At 36.5% G+C, this 16,875-nt stretch overlaps 1 protein-coding gene across 3 annotated transcripts in view; it reads right to left on the bottom strand.

The window, feature by feature from the left end:
- GRM5 (glutamate metabotropic receptor 5) overlaps positions 1-16,875 on the bottom strand; it is a 286,727-nt gene that overhangs the window by 64,688 nt on the left and 205,164 nt on the right. The window lies entirely within an intron of this gene.

Genomic DNA, 16,875 nt, shown 5'->3' with positions numbered 1-16,875 from the left:
GATCTAGGAAACAGTCTTGATTGAATTAGTTGAAGATTTATAGCCTAAAGAACCAAATAAAGTACTCAGGGAGAGATGTGATAACTGTCTTCAGGTACATAAAAAGCTGCAGCAAAAAGATCATAATTTGTTTATCATAGAATCATAGAATCATAGAATGGTTTGAGTTGGAAGGGACCTTTAAAGATCATCGAGTTCCAACCCCCTGCCATGGGCAGGGACACCTCCACTAGACCAGGTTGCTCAAAGTCCCATCCAGCCTGGCCTTAAACACTTCCAGGGATGGGGCATCCACAACTTCCCCGGGCAACCTGTTCCAGTACTTTACCACCCTCACAGTAAAGAATTTCTTCCTAATATCTAATCTAAATCTCCCCACTTCCAATTTAAAACCATTACCCCTTGTCCTGTCACTACATCACTACATCATGTTGATGTAATCATTCACAACTTAAACTTAATGAGGAAAACTCATTTTAGACACCAGGAAAATATTCCCCACAGCAAAGAGCATGAGGAAGTAGAATAGCTTGGAGGCTCTTGGGGGTGTCAGAGAATAAGTTAGGCAGACATCCATCTGATGTAAATGGCCTTGCCTTCGTGAAGAGAGGACAGTAAGCTATCCAACTTCTTGACATACACTCTCCATTGTATTTGTATTTGCTTATGCTGAGGTTTGACATATGTCTGGGAATTATGACTGTATAAAACCCAGTGGATTAGAGAAAAAATGCAAGGAAAGTTAAAATAATGCCCCTCCCTCACAGTTTCTCCGGTTTCTCATGATATTTTACCTTACTTCTTTTCTTGTTACTGTATTATTTTTTCCCTCTCTGCAGTTGCTATGCAAAACTTCAATAAACAACTGAAAATGATTTAGGATTAATTGTATGTTTGACTGCACACACAAGTAATTCCAAAGGAGCAGCTGAAGTGTGCAGGAGTGTGCAGTGGGTCACACACCTGTGCCCAGCAGAGTCAGTTTTCCTGTTCTAGAGAGGAAGCACTGAAATTAACCATACAGAAAACCTCTTCTTCAGGCACAAGATGAAAGAAACAGGGGGGAAAAATTCCTAATTAGAGCTAGCTAACATTTTACAAAGTCAACAGATTTTAAATGAAAAGCATTTTTTCTCTGAAGCAGAAATTCTTGTTTCTGTTACTTTTAAAATTCTCAGTCTTCTTAAAATTACTCTAAATGAAAATCACACCATTTAATCTCTCTCTTTTTTTTTTTTTTTTTTTTTGAAAGGAAGGGTTTTAGATATATTCCCCAAATAACACTATCTCTCAGTATAATTAAGATAATCCTTTGTGTTTTTAAACCAGAAAAGAAAAATTCTGTGTTCCCTAATTTAGACGTTTTGGCCAGCAATGTGAAGTAAACACAGGTTTGGCAGTTTAAGGCCACCCACTCAGTTTTGAATATCCATAGCAGCAGTTCTATATTGTTGTCCCTGTATGTAAGATCTGTTACTTTTGTAGTCCAAATCACCTCAGTCCTGGGAACTGACGCTCTAATGCCAATTAGTCAATGATGAGACATCAGGTCTGAACAAGAGCAAAGTGATTGCATAAGGTGACATGCCTACATCCTAAAAGGCATCCTAAAAAAAGCAGGTTTTATTTTTAAATGTTGCAAGCCTTTTATACTGTTCATTACTTTTCTTAAATCTCAACTATAGGGTTCAAGTTTTTCTTTATAATGACTTCAATGAATGTTTTCAGGTTCTTGAGAAGCCCTCCGAGGAAGTAGGGAAAGTCTGCAACTTTTGAAGATCAGTTGGACTAAAAAAGTTTCAAAAAAGAAAATTCTATGCTGAGAAACAGATAAATAGGTACTATAAATTATTATTTTTCTATTCAGTACCACAATATCCTTCAAGGACAGCTTCAAATTTAAGTATTCCTGAACAATGCCAATGCCTGTTATGTTTTTGTTGTCTTTCCATGCAGCATCCTGACAGTGTGAATCAGAATTGAAACTTCATTGTGCTGAGAAATGAGTATATAAAGATACACAACCCATGATTTGAAGAGTATTAATTATAATCTGCTTCAAAATTTAGCAAGTGCGTATGTTGGATAGTAAAAGAGAATCAGAGCAACCAAGTGACACTGTGCAAATTGGCAGTTCCCAAAACTACTGCAACACTTTTTCAGTCATTGTATTATATGAAACTTTGATCATAAAATAATTTTAATTTTATTGTACTAATAAGTCAAGTAACAGTGAATTGCAGATAGGAATTTTTGGCCATCAGGGAGATTTTTGTTAGCTGTTCACTTTAGAAAAGTTAATTAGGTACATGCTACCAAGGTATCCGGTATATACTGTCATCGAGATTTATGGTGAAAGACCTGGAGTACATTTTCTGCCTTCCATACTACACCTGACATATTGAAATGTGAGACCATCCTCCTTAAAGGGTGTGTGGTACTAAGAATTTATTTGGATTGTTTAAGTAGCAAATGATGATACATGCTAAAGTGAAAATGCGGATATTTTAAGCTGGTCTTTCCCAAAGTGTATGCAAATTTCTTCATAACATAATGCATTCAATAGAGACCCAGCTGACCTACCCACACCTATGCAAATTCTATGTAATATGTGTGTGCTACTTGGAAATTATTTTAATGGTTTATTGCTCTGCATCAGTGAAATGGCTCCAGGATTTTTTATTCTTTTTTTAAAGTAAAAAGGTACATATTATGTCTGACACACCCAAGTCTCATTCAGATGCCACAGTTTATGGTTTTAGAGCTAAGACTCCTTTGGATACCACTCCTTTTGATACCATTCCCTTGATACCACTTGATTTTCCTTGCCTGGGATGGTGGAGTGGCCTCTTCTCAGCTGCTGCCAAGTCTGGGTGGGAGAGGGGAGCAGGAAGAGGACTAATGCTAAACCAACTGCAACTAGACAGGTGGGCATCCAGATTGCCAACTGGAAGAGCTGGCAGCTCCTCACCATGTTGCATCTTGTCTCTACAGCTAACATGATGGATGCTCTGTCTTTTTCACACCAGTGGGATATAACATAGAAAGCTGGAGACCTGTCTGCTAGTTTGGTCCCTTAAGTAACTCACTATACCAAACTTAACTTTCAAGTTATTTGCTCTAGACAAACTGGGATCACTGAAATGTCATGAGTCAGTACCAGTGAGCTGGGGAATGCAGCTTTAGGATCCCTGTGAAAACTGCCTGGACTATTCAGCACACATTTCTAAACCACTGCTTCTGAGATTAGACAAAATGCTAAGACATGCATGTATACAACAAAAATAGACTCCCCACCCTCCCTTTTGTAAACAGTTCCCCTGATTTTCTAAATTGAAAACGCAGCAGTATCTTGGGATCAGTTGAGCTGATTTCTTTTTCTCTAAAGTCCCTCCCCGTTCAGTCCATAGCTAAAGCTATTACAGTTAATGAGTACATTCATTAAGCTGCAGACTGGTCTTTTTTTGTTATGCAAAAATCTGTTTGCAGGCCACATAATGATGATGGAAACTGCCGTTCTGCCCACGTGTAATCACTCTCCTGCCAAAAATCTGACCTATAGCATTTGAGAATGTATTTGAGAGTTTTTATCCACCTGTATAGGGTTTTGTGGACTGAGTAGCCATCTTTAATTTTCTTTTCATTGTATTTCCCTGCTCTTTTAGGTTTTTTTCTGTAGCTTAAAAGCTCTAAAATTATTAAAGAGTCCTCACACCCTTCTGCAAAACTCTGCCAGTCTTGCAAAGGTAAATTTGTTTGGTTAATATCGGAGTGGGGGGAAGAGGGTGGAATTGCTTTTGGTGAGCAGCTGTAAATTGTTGCCTTTTGATGAGTTCATTTTATATGTGTATATGCGATTAATGGGGATTCTTGTCTTGCTGCCTTTTTTTTAGATTGCAATTCCTCATCTTTGTCTTCTTTTTCATGCACATTATAAAGATAAATGATTTTAAGTATAATTCAAAGGGAAGAAATGAACTAATTATTTTTAGGCAGTGTGACACACTGTTTTCTACAAGATGATATCTAGAAGAAGGAACTATGCAGTGAATTTGGCAGATACCTTGCACAGGGGATTACTGGTACTAATGACTTGCAGAGTATCCAAACTTCTCCAAACTAAGAAAGGTTGTGATGGCAATTTGAGAGATTGGTAGTCTATAGCAACATCTAATTTGCATGAAAACAGAGAGTTTTGCAGCTGCCTGCATCTGTAGTTCGAGCTGCAAAGTAATTCAGCCTGACTGCAGACCGGTCTACGACAAAATTGTTTCCAATGTGTGATGCCCCTTCTTCATGCTTGCAAGCTGTCATAGCTAATCAGACTAACTAGAAGTTATATTCATACAATCGTATGGGCTGTTCCCTAAATTGAAGAGAAATTTCACTGAATGTTACCCCTTAAAACACCAAGGAGATTTAACTTTTGCAGTATGCTCTCTCAATTCCTGAATAATTCTTTAGCAAGGAGAAGGTTAATATTTGACATATTACCAGGAAGAAAGGCATTTTGGATGCCTAGACAACTTTATAAGGTCTTAAGGCTATTTTCCTAAGATATAATGTAAAACAGTGCTACAATGTAAGCCCCTCACTTTTTTACTGCCTTGGTTCTAGAGCAACCATAGACTTTCATGTTTGGCTAGACTAAATAAACCCAGTTCTTTCCAGCTTTCCTCTTAAGAGCTGTTTTCTAAACTTGCTGTCATTCTGGATCTCATTCTTCCTGAAAGCACCCAGCTGGTCCTTGTCTCTGTAGACTTAGTCTGTAGTACCTTGAGATGCTCTGAAAGCTCTGACAAACAGTGTCAAGGATGTGACCTGGGAGTGGATGCCAATGAGCACCAGAATGAGAGCTCTGTGAACTAAATGGGGACTCTCCTTGTTGTGTTCCGAATAGACATAGAGATGTCCTATCCGAGGCTGGGGACCCTCTTGTGCTTGTCCACATTCCTGTGCTGAAGCCAGCAGGCAGTTCCCATACTATGCCCAGCCTTCTCCCTTTAGCTACCAGGAGGAACTCCTAAGTCTTCAATAATCATAGAATCATAGTTTGGGTTGGAAGGGACCTTTAAAGGTAATCTGGTCCACACACACACACACTCCCCACCTCCGCAATGAGCAGGGACATCTTCAGCTAGATCAGGTTGCTCAGAGCCCTGTCTAACCTGACCTTGAATGTTTCCAGGGATGGGGCATCTACCACCTCTCTCGGCAACCTGTTCCAGTGTTTCCCTACCCTCATTGTAAAAAATGTCTTCCTTATGTCTGGTCTAAATCTACACTATTTTAGTTTAAAACCATTGCCCCTTGTCCTATTGCAACAGGCCCTGCTAAAAAGTTTGTCCCCATCTTTCTTATAAACACCCTTTAAGTAATGAAAGGCTGCAATAAGGTCTCTCTGGAGCCTTCTTTTCTCCAGGATGTACAAACAACCCCAATTCTCTGAGCTTGTTCTCACAGGAGAGGTGCTCCATCGATCTGATCGTCTTTGTGGCCCTCCTCTGGACCCTCTCCAACAGGTCCATGACCTTCTTATGTTGGGGGCCCCAGAGCTGGACACAGTACTGCAGGTGGGGTCTCGCCAGCACAGAGTAGAGGGCCAGAATCATCTCCCTTGACCTGCTGGCCATGCTGCTTCTTAAGGGGGTGGTAAGAGGAAGAAAGCTTCATGAGTGGTTTCTTGACATGATGGGAAAAGAGGAGGAGGAGCCATTTTTTCAGGTTTCACATTAGATAAGTACTGGCAAAAGGAGTAAAGGCAAAGGAAGGAGTGTGTGCTGTGCCAAAACCTAAAATTTGTTTGGGATTTCGCCATCAGACATCAAAACTTCTTCCATCACTGCCTTCTTATAGGGTAGAAAGATTACTCCACATCCTTGAAGTATATTTTCCAACTGTGGCAGCAGCTTTTCTTTTCAGCAACGTTAATGCTGTTGACTCATATTTATAATTCACTCTAAGCTCCTCAAACTGCAAACTTCTCATAATGACAGCCAAAAACCACCAGTTACATAATGCCAGCAACAGCAGAAATACAGGAAAGAAGAAATTGGTTCATCTTTAAAACATTTCAATCAAATATGTATTTGTACTGTGAAAATACTGATTTTTATCTCCTCCAGGATGCCTGACTTCAGTACAACTTCTCAGACACTAAAGTGTAATGCACAGTGCAATGCAATGTTATTTACCTACTCAGCCTATGTAAACACACAAAAAGCATCTTGTACAGAAATCAGGTCTTGGCAGAACTAATAAGAAAAGCCTTACTTTCTTGAAACACCGTCACAAAGCTATTTTCTGTGCATCCCATCCACCTGAAATGGAAACATCTCTGTAATGACCCTGAATGCAGGAGGATCCTCTGTTCTACAGCAGCACGATATGACTATAAATATAAGCCAATGTTATTTTTCTACTCAAAATTGACTTTGCTTGCAGTGATTGAGAGGATTTTTCACTATACCAAGTCCACCAGGAGAAAAAGAACTTATTCTGAATCAGAATTATCTTGTATTAATGATTTTCTGGGGCTGCCAGTAATGGAATGATTCTCCATTAGACATCCAAGTACCTCTTTTACGGATACGCAACAACAATCTTCATGATAAATTCAAACATAGTCATATAAATGAACAGATAACTGAGATAGCCTTACTACTTAAAAAATATTTCAGAAATAGGTAAAAATCTAGTTTAAGTAAAACCATTCCCTTACTTGACAGAAAGTGTAACACACATAAACATATGTATACACATATATGTATCTATATATCTAGACTTAAATATATATTTACTTCCTATAAGTATATATTTACAGCATTTTTAGCTTGAAAAAGTAGTATGTATTGGAAACTCTCCCATTTCCATATACTAGCTATTATGTTCTTTTATGTATATATTTGTGAAATTATTAAACCTATTCTACCACTATTCTACTACTATGAAATGTAATTCAAAATAACACTTGAAGTTGTGCATCTTAATGTTTCTGTAGAAGAACACTTTTAATCATAAATAATATACTTAATCTTTGTATGTACAAAGAAAGAAACAGTATGAGTAGATCAGTATATATGGACATATGTAGGTATTGTAAGGAAGTGCAAACATTAAACAAAGTGAGTTAAAAAGTCAGACAGCACAAACTTAAATTTAAAGAAACATAAATACATGTCGTATTTCAGCAGTTACTTTCAAAATAATGCAAGTATTAATACTAAACCTTATTACTTTGGAGACTGTTCATGACAAATCAGAGACTTTGGGGTGAATCTTAATGTTGTGCTCACATGCAAACAATTTGAACATGGAACGAAAAGGTGAGGGTGATATGCTAACAATATTATTTGTATTTTTAGCCCCTGTTTTAAAACCATACATACCTGGAAAGGTTCCATTTGTCTAATAACACAGAGTTAAGCAGTTTCTTACTTTTTTACAAGTCTTAAATCTCCAGACTTCAGTGTATGTAAATCTAGAGAGACTAATATAAAGTTTGTAGTTCTACAATGGATAGCAAATTCTGTGTGTGCAAAGATTTTAAAATGACAGATGTTATGTGACATTTTTTCAGAGGAAAAAAAAATAATTTCAAGCCAATAATTGCAAAAATTAGCACACATTAATTAATCAAAAATACAAAGAAATTAATATTCACAGTCCCCCAGGGAATCAGTAATTTCAGTAATTTTTTAAACATCTTGTTCAGCCAACTGAGCCAGATATAACATAGGAAACCAAGTCAGACCCAGAATAATGACCCGAGCAGGGTAAATATGCTGAAATCCTCCTCCACCCGAAATCAGCTGAAGCTTTGTCACTGACATCGAGTCAGGACTGTCTTCCTAGCTCTGTGCTCAGATCAAGACATGTACCTCTAATTAATTCAGTGCCTACCTTCAGATAATATAATGTGTGATGGCTAGCTCATCCCTTGCACTCACATCGGTATTACCCATAGATAGACACAGAACTGAATTATAGAACAGCTTTATAAGCCCTTCGTCTTCTAAAACTCAGTTCAGAATAACTCAGGTGTCATAGGCTACAAACATGAAGCTCTTTCAGTCAACCGTTCACGGAGGTAGATACACACTTCAATGATTGTCAGAGGAGGAACATCACTAGAAAGGTTCATTGTCATCAGAAGGAAGAAATTGTGCCAAAGACCTTGCACCCTGACCATTTAATTACTTGCTCTACAGCATTCAAAGCCAGCTTCTTCTTGAAAATAGTGTGCCATAATAAATGTGCTGAAATGACAGAGCTAACCTATAATATATACATCACAAGATTTGAGAAGTCTGGACTAAAGGATGCTTTACTGCAGCAAAACACAAATCTCTTAAAGGACTCAGAGCAAGTCTACACAGGGATACAGTCACATCTTCGTGGCACAAAGTAATGTGAGAACAAAGCTATTTTGTTTGCTGTATTTCTTTTGCTGAAGCAGCTTGTGTTTCTCATTTACACAGAGAACAGATTTAGAGCATCATTTTCAAAAGAGAATGCATGTCTGTGCACTCAACTAATTTTAAATCAGCCACCTGAGTTGGCCAGTGCTTAGAGTTAGACTTTTTAAGGAAGTGATCATAATTCCCACAGTGTGACATTGCCTTGATTTCTGTGTTGATGTCCACAGAAACATGACAGATTTTGTATCATAAATACAGAGCTTGCTTGACTATACCCAAACCAAAGCTCACCAAACCCTCCCTGATGGTGTTCAGTAAAAGACTCTTATATTCAGTCAAGACCCAAAGCAGAATTTGAATTAATTTAGCAAACACCAACTCACATGTTCTACTATTTTAATGGGTGGGGATTTATGTCAGTAACAGAAAGCAATAGAAGTCTGATCTGAAGTGGTCTTTAGGAATAAGGGATCATTCCAATTTGGGTGAAGTTAATGGTGTAAGTCATACATCTTTTTCCTAAAACACTTCCAAAACAAGAGAGTACAGGAAATCTTAAAAAAATATGCAGCCAGCATCTTCTTTACCATCTTTTGGTATGTCACAAAACGACTTTAACTTCTCTCAGCATAAGCATTGCTGAGCTTTCTTTAAGCTGCAGTGACCCATGTGGAGGAGGAATTTTAAAATATTGTGAGAGAACTCACAGATACAAAGACCAGAAGAAACCATTAGATCAGGACCATTATGTTTTGCTCAGTTTCTCTGCTCAAGTGGGCCTGATTCTTGCTGAGCAGCACTTTTATGGCTCCTTTATTGCACTGAGTTGGCAGAGAGTGGCCTTAACAAAAATAAGAATGAGGCCCAGGGGTGATCTGCACCTTAGGTGTGTAATTGCCTTTTGCATAAGAAATTTGCTTAAAAATGCAAGTACCCAAAGTATAAAGTTGAAAACTGATGCATCCTAGAATATACTTGAGAGAAAAAGCATAAAAATATGATGAGATGAAAATACTTTAAGTAAAAATGTGTCATATAACACAATATCTATATCTAACTATAAGTCTGCAAAGAAAGGATTAGGATAGGACTCTCAACCTACTTTGGGTGAAACTACTGAAAAGAATGTTTATACTCCTGCAAAGCCCTTAAGACATCATAAGCAGGCTTTAGGTTTCAAAACCATGGCTATGGTTACTATCAAGGAATACCACGTGTGAAATTTATCAGCACCTCTATGTCTGTATCTGTAAATGTAGGTCTATCACTAAAACTACATGCTCATCTGCAAATATTGAGATATTTCCTTGGTTTTTTTTTTTTTTCGGTGGGGGGGGGGAGTATAAGTCTGGTAGCAAAGGCTTTGAAAATAATGAATGTTAGTAACCTATAGAGAAAATAATAGCATGTAGGCGTTATCTAAAAGACTTAAATATCTGTTCTATAGTAGAATAGGACAACAGTACAATAACAGATCTTGTTATTTGACAAGATCTTTCAAAAGTTGTATTGAGAAATACATTCCAGAGTTAAATTATATACAGATGCACATGAATTATATAAATTTTAGGAAATAGTGATGCAAAACTAAAATATCTTTTTTTTTTTTTTGTAAAATAAATTATAACCTCATGAAGTACATATTCTTCTATATTGCAATCATATTTCAGAGAGATTGTTTGATAAGTGACATTTGAGAAGTACCTTGTTAACATTTCAAAGTAATATGCAAGACATAATGCAAGGCAGTATGATTCCATCTGAAATTTTTTGTTGCTTTTCTTGGTGCATCCAGGCCTTTGATGTCCTAAACCAATGATAACTTATGATAATACAGCATAACCTATCATGATTTATCAGTTAATACATAGCAAGGCCTTTCTTTGTGACAGTTGGATAACTGAAAAGTCTCCAACTAATATGTTAATTTATGTAGCTCACGTAGGCTAATATATTTTCTAGTTATTCCTCTGTAAATGGCACAATAATTGTAGGGATAGATCCTTTGTTTAAAATGTTATATACACATTTCCATTTAATATCCTTTCATTCAGGGTTCATGTTGAAGTCAAGGGCAAGACTTAATGACTTCAACTATCTATCACTAGCTTCATGGGCAAAACAATCGTTTATTGCTGGGTGTAGTTTAATGAACTTACCTGATAGAGTGTATCAAATCCTAGTCTGAATGTTCCAAATACTGGATAATTGATTCTACATTTTTTGGATAGAGAGTACATGTTCCAGAAATTTGATTCACGTTGGTCAGAATGAGCTAAGAGCAACACAGGCTTTACATATATGTTTTGCTTCTCTATCTCTTAATTTTTTAGTTCCACAATTTTAGTTCTTTGCCTACAATATTCTAGATATTTCATAAAAGTTTATGGGAACATTTCTGTAACATTACAAATTCTGAGGAAGTTAAATCTGTTTGTCAAATGAAAGAAAAAGTAATCTTTCAAAGCTAGACACAATATAATGTGCTGAATCCATACCCATGTTACCAAGCAACAGTTTGCGACCAATAAAATGTAAATATAAAAGGAAATATGAGATCTATGTCATAGCAGATCTCTAAGCCATGGCGAACATTGAACGTACTTTCTTGGATGAGAACATCAAGATATATTCTTCTGTTTCACTGACATAAAAGAAGATATTAATTAAGGGCATAGACTTGCTTTCATAATTACGAAAAACATGAGAAAAGGTAAAGTGAGAAGTGACTATGAAAAGGGGTAAAATTAGTAAGGTTATAGTGCCTAAGTAAATTCAGAGCACAAAACCAAATAAGTGCTGTGGGAACTTCTGGTCATGATCTCAAGTGTCGCTAGCAGCTTTGCTCAGCAGAGCTATGTCATTTAAGAATTGTGATAATAGGTTGCCAGAAGCCTTATTTTAAACAGTATTATGGTAAGGAAAAAAAAAAAACAACAACTCACAGTTTTAAAGTAATTTATTTTGCTTACACATCTTTTATGCCATGAACTAATGCTAAATCACTTAGAGTCTTCAGAAGTACCTAACAAATGTAAATCAATGGATTTACTTGACCTTCTCAAAGAAAGTGCACAAGAACTTTTCAGAAATGTTCCATATAGTCCAATTCTGCTCTCACTGAAGTCAATACTAACATTTTCAGTGATCTCAAAAGGAGCAGAAGAAACAAAGCAATGTGAGAAAAAGAAAAAAAAAATCTTCTTAATTGTCCACCTTGAGGGACATTTAAAAGTTTAGCAGAAAGAACCTGCATGTAAATTTTAATTCATTTTCACTTCAAAGTCTATTGGTGTATGTTTGCTGGGCCATTTAATCCCAATCAATTTGCAACAAAGCTGTTGTGGCTTTTCTTACCAGCTAATCCTTTCAGTAAAACTCTGGTGCATAGTAGTAAACCTGCTAGTCAAGGTATTTGAAATGCTTTTATTGCTCTTTTGAATGCAACTCTGTGATAATTAAGTAAAAAGTGATTATTTCAACTATTTTATTTATTTTTAAATGTCTGCTGTTTAAAATAATATTTACTGTAAGGTCACAGTTTTTTTATTTACTTCCAGTTTTACTCCGTGTTAAAGACTGTCCTGCTAATTCTTAAAAAACCAGAATAAGTTCACTTATTTTCTTTTGTCAATCTCAAACAGAAGTCTGACCACCTCACACCTCAGCAAAGAATGTCAGTTTTTCAATGATGATTCTTAATCCTGTTGTATTCATCATCCTGGCATTTGTTTATATTACTTAATAAAATGAAACAAATATTCATCATCAGATCTTTTTTGGCATTCCCTTTCCTGTAAGTAACATGTTGATATTGTTTTTTAATAAAACCCTACATGAAGCAATTTATTAATTGGTCTAGAAAGCGCGTAATTGAGATAACTAAACAGTTTGATGGTTAGACCATTCAGCTGGGAGATGAGGGATTTACAGAACAATTCAGTAATCTCTACGTACTAGAACAGAGGTAGTGAGGACACTGAGAGATAAGTAGCTCAGAATAATTTCTGAGGAATTTATTGACATGATGGAGGGTGGTGCAACCACAGTATCATGAAAGCTGGTTTGTTTCAGGTGAAATGGCTGTGGTATTCCACTACAAATTATTATTTAGCATGTTTGTCCATAGATAAAGTCTCTTAATATTAGGCTATCTGTTCAGGTATCCATTTCCTCTCAGTAATATCTTGTGAATCTGTTGGCCTCTATCAAGCAAATGCAACAGGCCCGCAGTGGTCTCAATGATATGAAGTTTGAACAAACATAGTGAAAGGCAGCTGTTGGAGAGGGGAAAGCAGGTATTTGTTCTGAATACACTGTGGAAGGAAGGCCCATTGCCACTGAGCTGCTTATGTGGTCTGTGGGGAGGTAGGTACCAGAGCTAACCACAGTGTTTGCTGACACTTGCCCAGCCGAGAATACATATTCATAGGAAACCTAGCTTCTCCAGAGCAGCGGGACAGAAATTGAGCAATGTATTGTTGTATATGTGCTGGGGTGGTTTTCATTTTCTTGGGGCTATGGTAGGGATAGGAAAGACAAAAGGGAAATTCTGTTGGGTAAATAAGGGAAAAAAAAAAGCTTAGCCTGAAAAAATACAGTGTTTGAAAAGACAGAGATATGCAGTAGGGGTGGAACCACAGTTCACCTTTTGAAGATGGGTAGGTAGGGACTGTGGTGTGTGGACTGCCCAGTACCCAGATGTGAGTGACTGTTTGAAACACAGTTACTTTGTCTGAGAGACAGAAATGCCAGAAGTGGACAGAAGTGTATAATTTAGTCAAACTAGTGTGACGCATGAGGTAAAATTAGGTCTCAATGGCAAATGTGAGCACTGAAGGCAGAGTGTTGGTGTAAGAAAGCAGCAATAACTTTGGGCCTGAATAAAGGAACAGAAAACCATTTTCTTTAAATGAGTAGATCATATATTGCATTATTTCTCTCTTTTTTACCTCTCCCAAGAAGTAAAACTGTATATAAGTAACATAGCATGAGAAAATGAAAAGTAAGTGTGCAATTAATACTGTGACAAAAGACCAGTGATTGCAGATGCAGAATATTTCAGGAAAGAACTTAGTGATATAAAAAACCACCAGTTTGACTTTGATTCCTCCACAGCGTTTATGTGGATTAAGTTTAGTGGTAAAGGTTTTATAACTTGGGAGGAAATACCCTAATACTAAATGCTATCGATTACAGAGTGCGAGCACAACTGTCTGAAGAGGCATCGTGCAGATGGCTCCCCCTAACGTTCAGGCCAACGATGTCATGAACAAGCAGCCGCTCATCCTCCTAGATAACACAAATATTTGTGGAGGTTCTTTTCTCTCTTTCTCACAATAAATCAGAGTATCCTTAAGGTTGGAATAATCTAGGGCATTACAACTGCCTGTTGACCCACACAGCATTAGTGTAACAAGGGGTGTGAACTATAACTCCAATGAAGCGAAAATAAAGCAACTTGTGCTGATAATTTCATAGTTCTCAAAAGTTTTGAAATTTATCAATACTCCTGTGCTTGATGTTAAAATGGGATTATCTCATCACTGTATTTTGTGACATTTGAGGTTCTTATTTTGAGCTCATATTCTCAAAATCTCTGCTATGCTGTGGAAGAATGAGATTCTAATTATTTTTGTGAGATAATACGTGTGCTATCTTTAATGAAAAAGGTAATTAATGAGAGTCATAATCAGAGCACACTTAGGATTTGGGAGCTTAAGTCTGAAGTCTTTGTGGGCTAAGAGCCCAAGACTCGTGCTTGTCTGTATTTGTCACACATCAATATTTCTATCCATCTATATTTTTATAAGTGTTTCAACCACTTGAATAGCTCATTAAAAAGAAAGATAAAGAAGAGATGTGGGGAGGTGAAGAGACAAACCTGCCCTAACCAACACCTTCAGGGAAAAAAAGAAGTCAGAAGTCTTTTTCTAGTAGGAACTTCTTTCAAAATAAACTCAGCAGTCAGGGTCTGACACAGCTGAAGATTTCTTACATTTTGAAATTTTATAGCCCAGACTGCTTTCTAAAGGTCTGACAAAAGGATTATAAAATACGGATAAAACAGTTTTTGAAATAGCTTGGTGTTATTCTGAGGTCAAAGTGCCTATGTGAGGAGAAAGAATTAGGCAATAAAAATTAAAAAAAACCAAACAAACCCTTACAAGACAAATAAACATAGTTCCTCAAAATAAATATATAACTTTAATTCACAGATTAAAAAACAGTTTAATCCTTGGAAATTAATGAGAAGAAAAGCAAAAGAATAGCAAATTTCCATACTCACTGCAATTAAAAGTGCCAAAGATTTTTATTGCTTTTAAATTACAAAAATGAAGAGAATGTTAATCTATGAGCTGTTATAAAAAAGATGGGGGAAAAAAGACATGAAAATACATGAATAGATGTTATTTCCCTAATCTAGGGCTGTGGTTCCCAAACCATGAGGTATGAGCCCAATGCATGGACACAACCCAAACTAATAAATTCTCCTGATGTACACTCTCTCAGTTGGATCTGTTTTGGCTGGTATTAAATTTGGCTTATGAAAATTGGGAATTATTGATCCAGAACATTGCATATACAACATCCCCATGTTACTCAGAAAGTTGTGCATAGTCTTGCTGTAGCATTAATATTCTCTGACAAATAAAAAAAAAAAAAAAAAAAGAAAAAAAGAAGTTGGATGACAGCAAAATAAAACATAAGGCTTTGATCACAGCTAGTGTGGTAGAGAAAAGACAGAGGGCATCTGGAATGTAGGGGAGGTTTTATTATGATTCCCTTCTGTTCATGGCTTTCTTGGTGTTTTCCAGCAGATTGCTGTCAAGTGTCTCGGGACACTTTCATGGGACTGTCTTTGGCAGCAAAGTTTGGATCATTCCCTGAACAAAATTAACATTGTAAGATATAGTTTTTACTCATCCAACCAAACTAATACAACCAAAACCAGTTTATGCTCCTAGGTCTCTACTTTGGCTCAGAGCACAGCACTGCCAGTAGCTCACAGAAAGACAGCAGAGAATTCTCTTTTCATTTTAATTTAGGGTTTGCTGATCTTCAGATTATTTCTGCAGGGAAGTAGGTCTTGGCTGTAAAAGCACACACAAAAAAGTGAATTTAATAATAGAGCAAAAGTGCATCTGCAGTGCCAAACTGAAAATACATAACTCAGGAACTGTCCAACCTGGAATTTAACGGCATACATAGCATAAATGAAAATAGGATGGAAGCAATAACTGCAATAACTGAAGGCTGCAACCACATAAAACATTAGAAAAAAAAAAAGAAAAGAAAGAGTATTTACAGTGAAAGTGTAAGACGATTGTAGAGAGAGGGATAATTTTTTTCATTATTCTTTAAGAGGTTTGTAAGTGCCAAATGATAACTGTAAACCATTCCAGCAAAGAGGCAGGAGTGGTGCCAACTCCAAATCTAAAAGGCAACATTACACAAGTACTATTTATATTAGCAAATACATGTGTGGGGGGGTGGTGGTGGTGTTCAAGAAATAGAAGGTTTGGATATCTAACCATGGTCACTGAGCATCCTTTAAGTGCCTATCTTTTTTATTTCACCTTCCTTTAACATCATGTCTTTTACTAATATTTATTGCTTTTGCAGTAGTCATCTATTCTGCCGCAAAACAGTATGGTGCCATCATGCCATCTCTTTGATCTGGTGCCATCTCTTTGATCCAGTGCCCTTTCCCAACAGAACATGTCAGGTTTTGCATGATGCATTTGGTTTTCACTGTTCTTTGATGTTTTCTTGATCTAGTAGCACATTAAGAAGCCCAAGCTATTAACATGAAGCTCTCAGTGACGCTGGACATTCATCATATTTGAGAAGTCCTTGGACTTGAGAATTTAAAATGAAGCAGCTGCTCTTTTTCTTGGTTTTGTTTTGTTGTGTTTTTTTTTTTTTTTTCCAAAGATTCATTCCTGAAAGACAAAGATTTCTACTGATGTACAGGTGTGCTGTGTAAGATGCTGGTTCATTAGAACCAGCTGCAAAGGTACTGTGAATTTGATTTAGATGTTTTTTATAAACCAATTGTGATTCCATTCATCTCTTTTAAATTGAAGGGTAATTAGAATTACCTACTTTATTATAACTTAATTCAGAGTATGTGAACTAAACTTCTTGTCTTATTATTTTATAAAGAATAAAATGTTAATTTTATTCTATCCTCTGAAACACTTACTATCACTGGATAGAGTGATGGACTGTGCAAACCATTAGGTGAACCTGAATAATATATGTTCTGTATACAGTAATGTGTTTTGAGAACTTAAATGAAATATTTAGCAGAAGTTAATTTATTTACTTTTTATTTTTAATATATAAAAAAAAAAGCTAAAAGGTATTTAGACTGAAGTATGCAGACCTCACTTCCATTGAAATAGATGTAAGACAGTAAGTCTCTGTCTCACTTTATCAAAGATTTGAG

This window comes from Numenius arquata, chromosome 1, assembly GCF_964106895.1.
Source record: "Numenius arquata chromosome 1, bNumArq3.hap1.1, whole genome shotgun sequence".
Taxonomy (NCBI): domain Eukaryota; kingdom Metazoa; phylum Chordata; class Aves; order Charadriiformes; family Scolopacidae; genus Numenius; species Numenius arquata.
The sequence above is the reverse complement of the archived record's forward strand: the minus strand, read 5'-3'. Positions and strand labels throughout refer to the sequence as shown.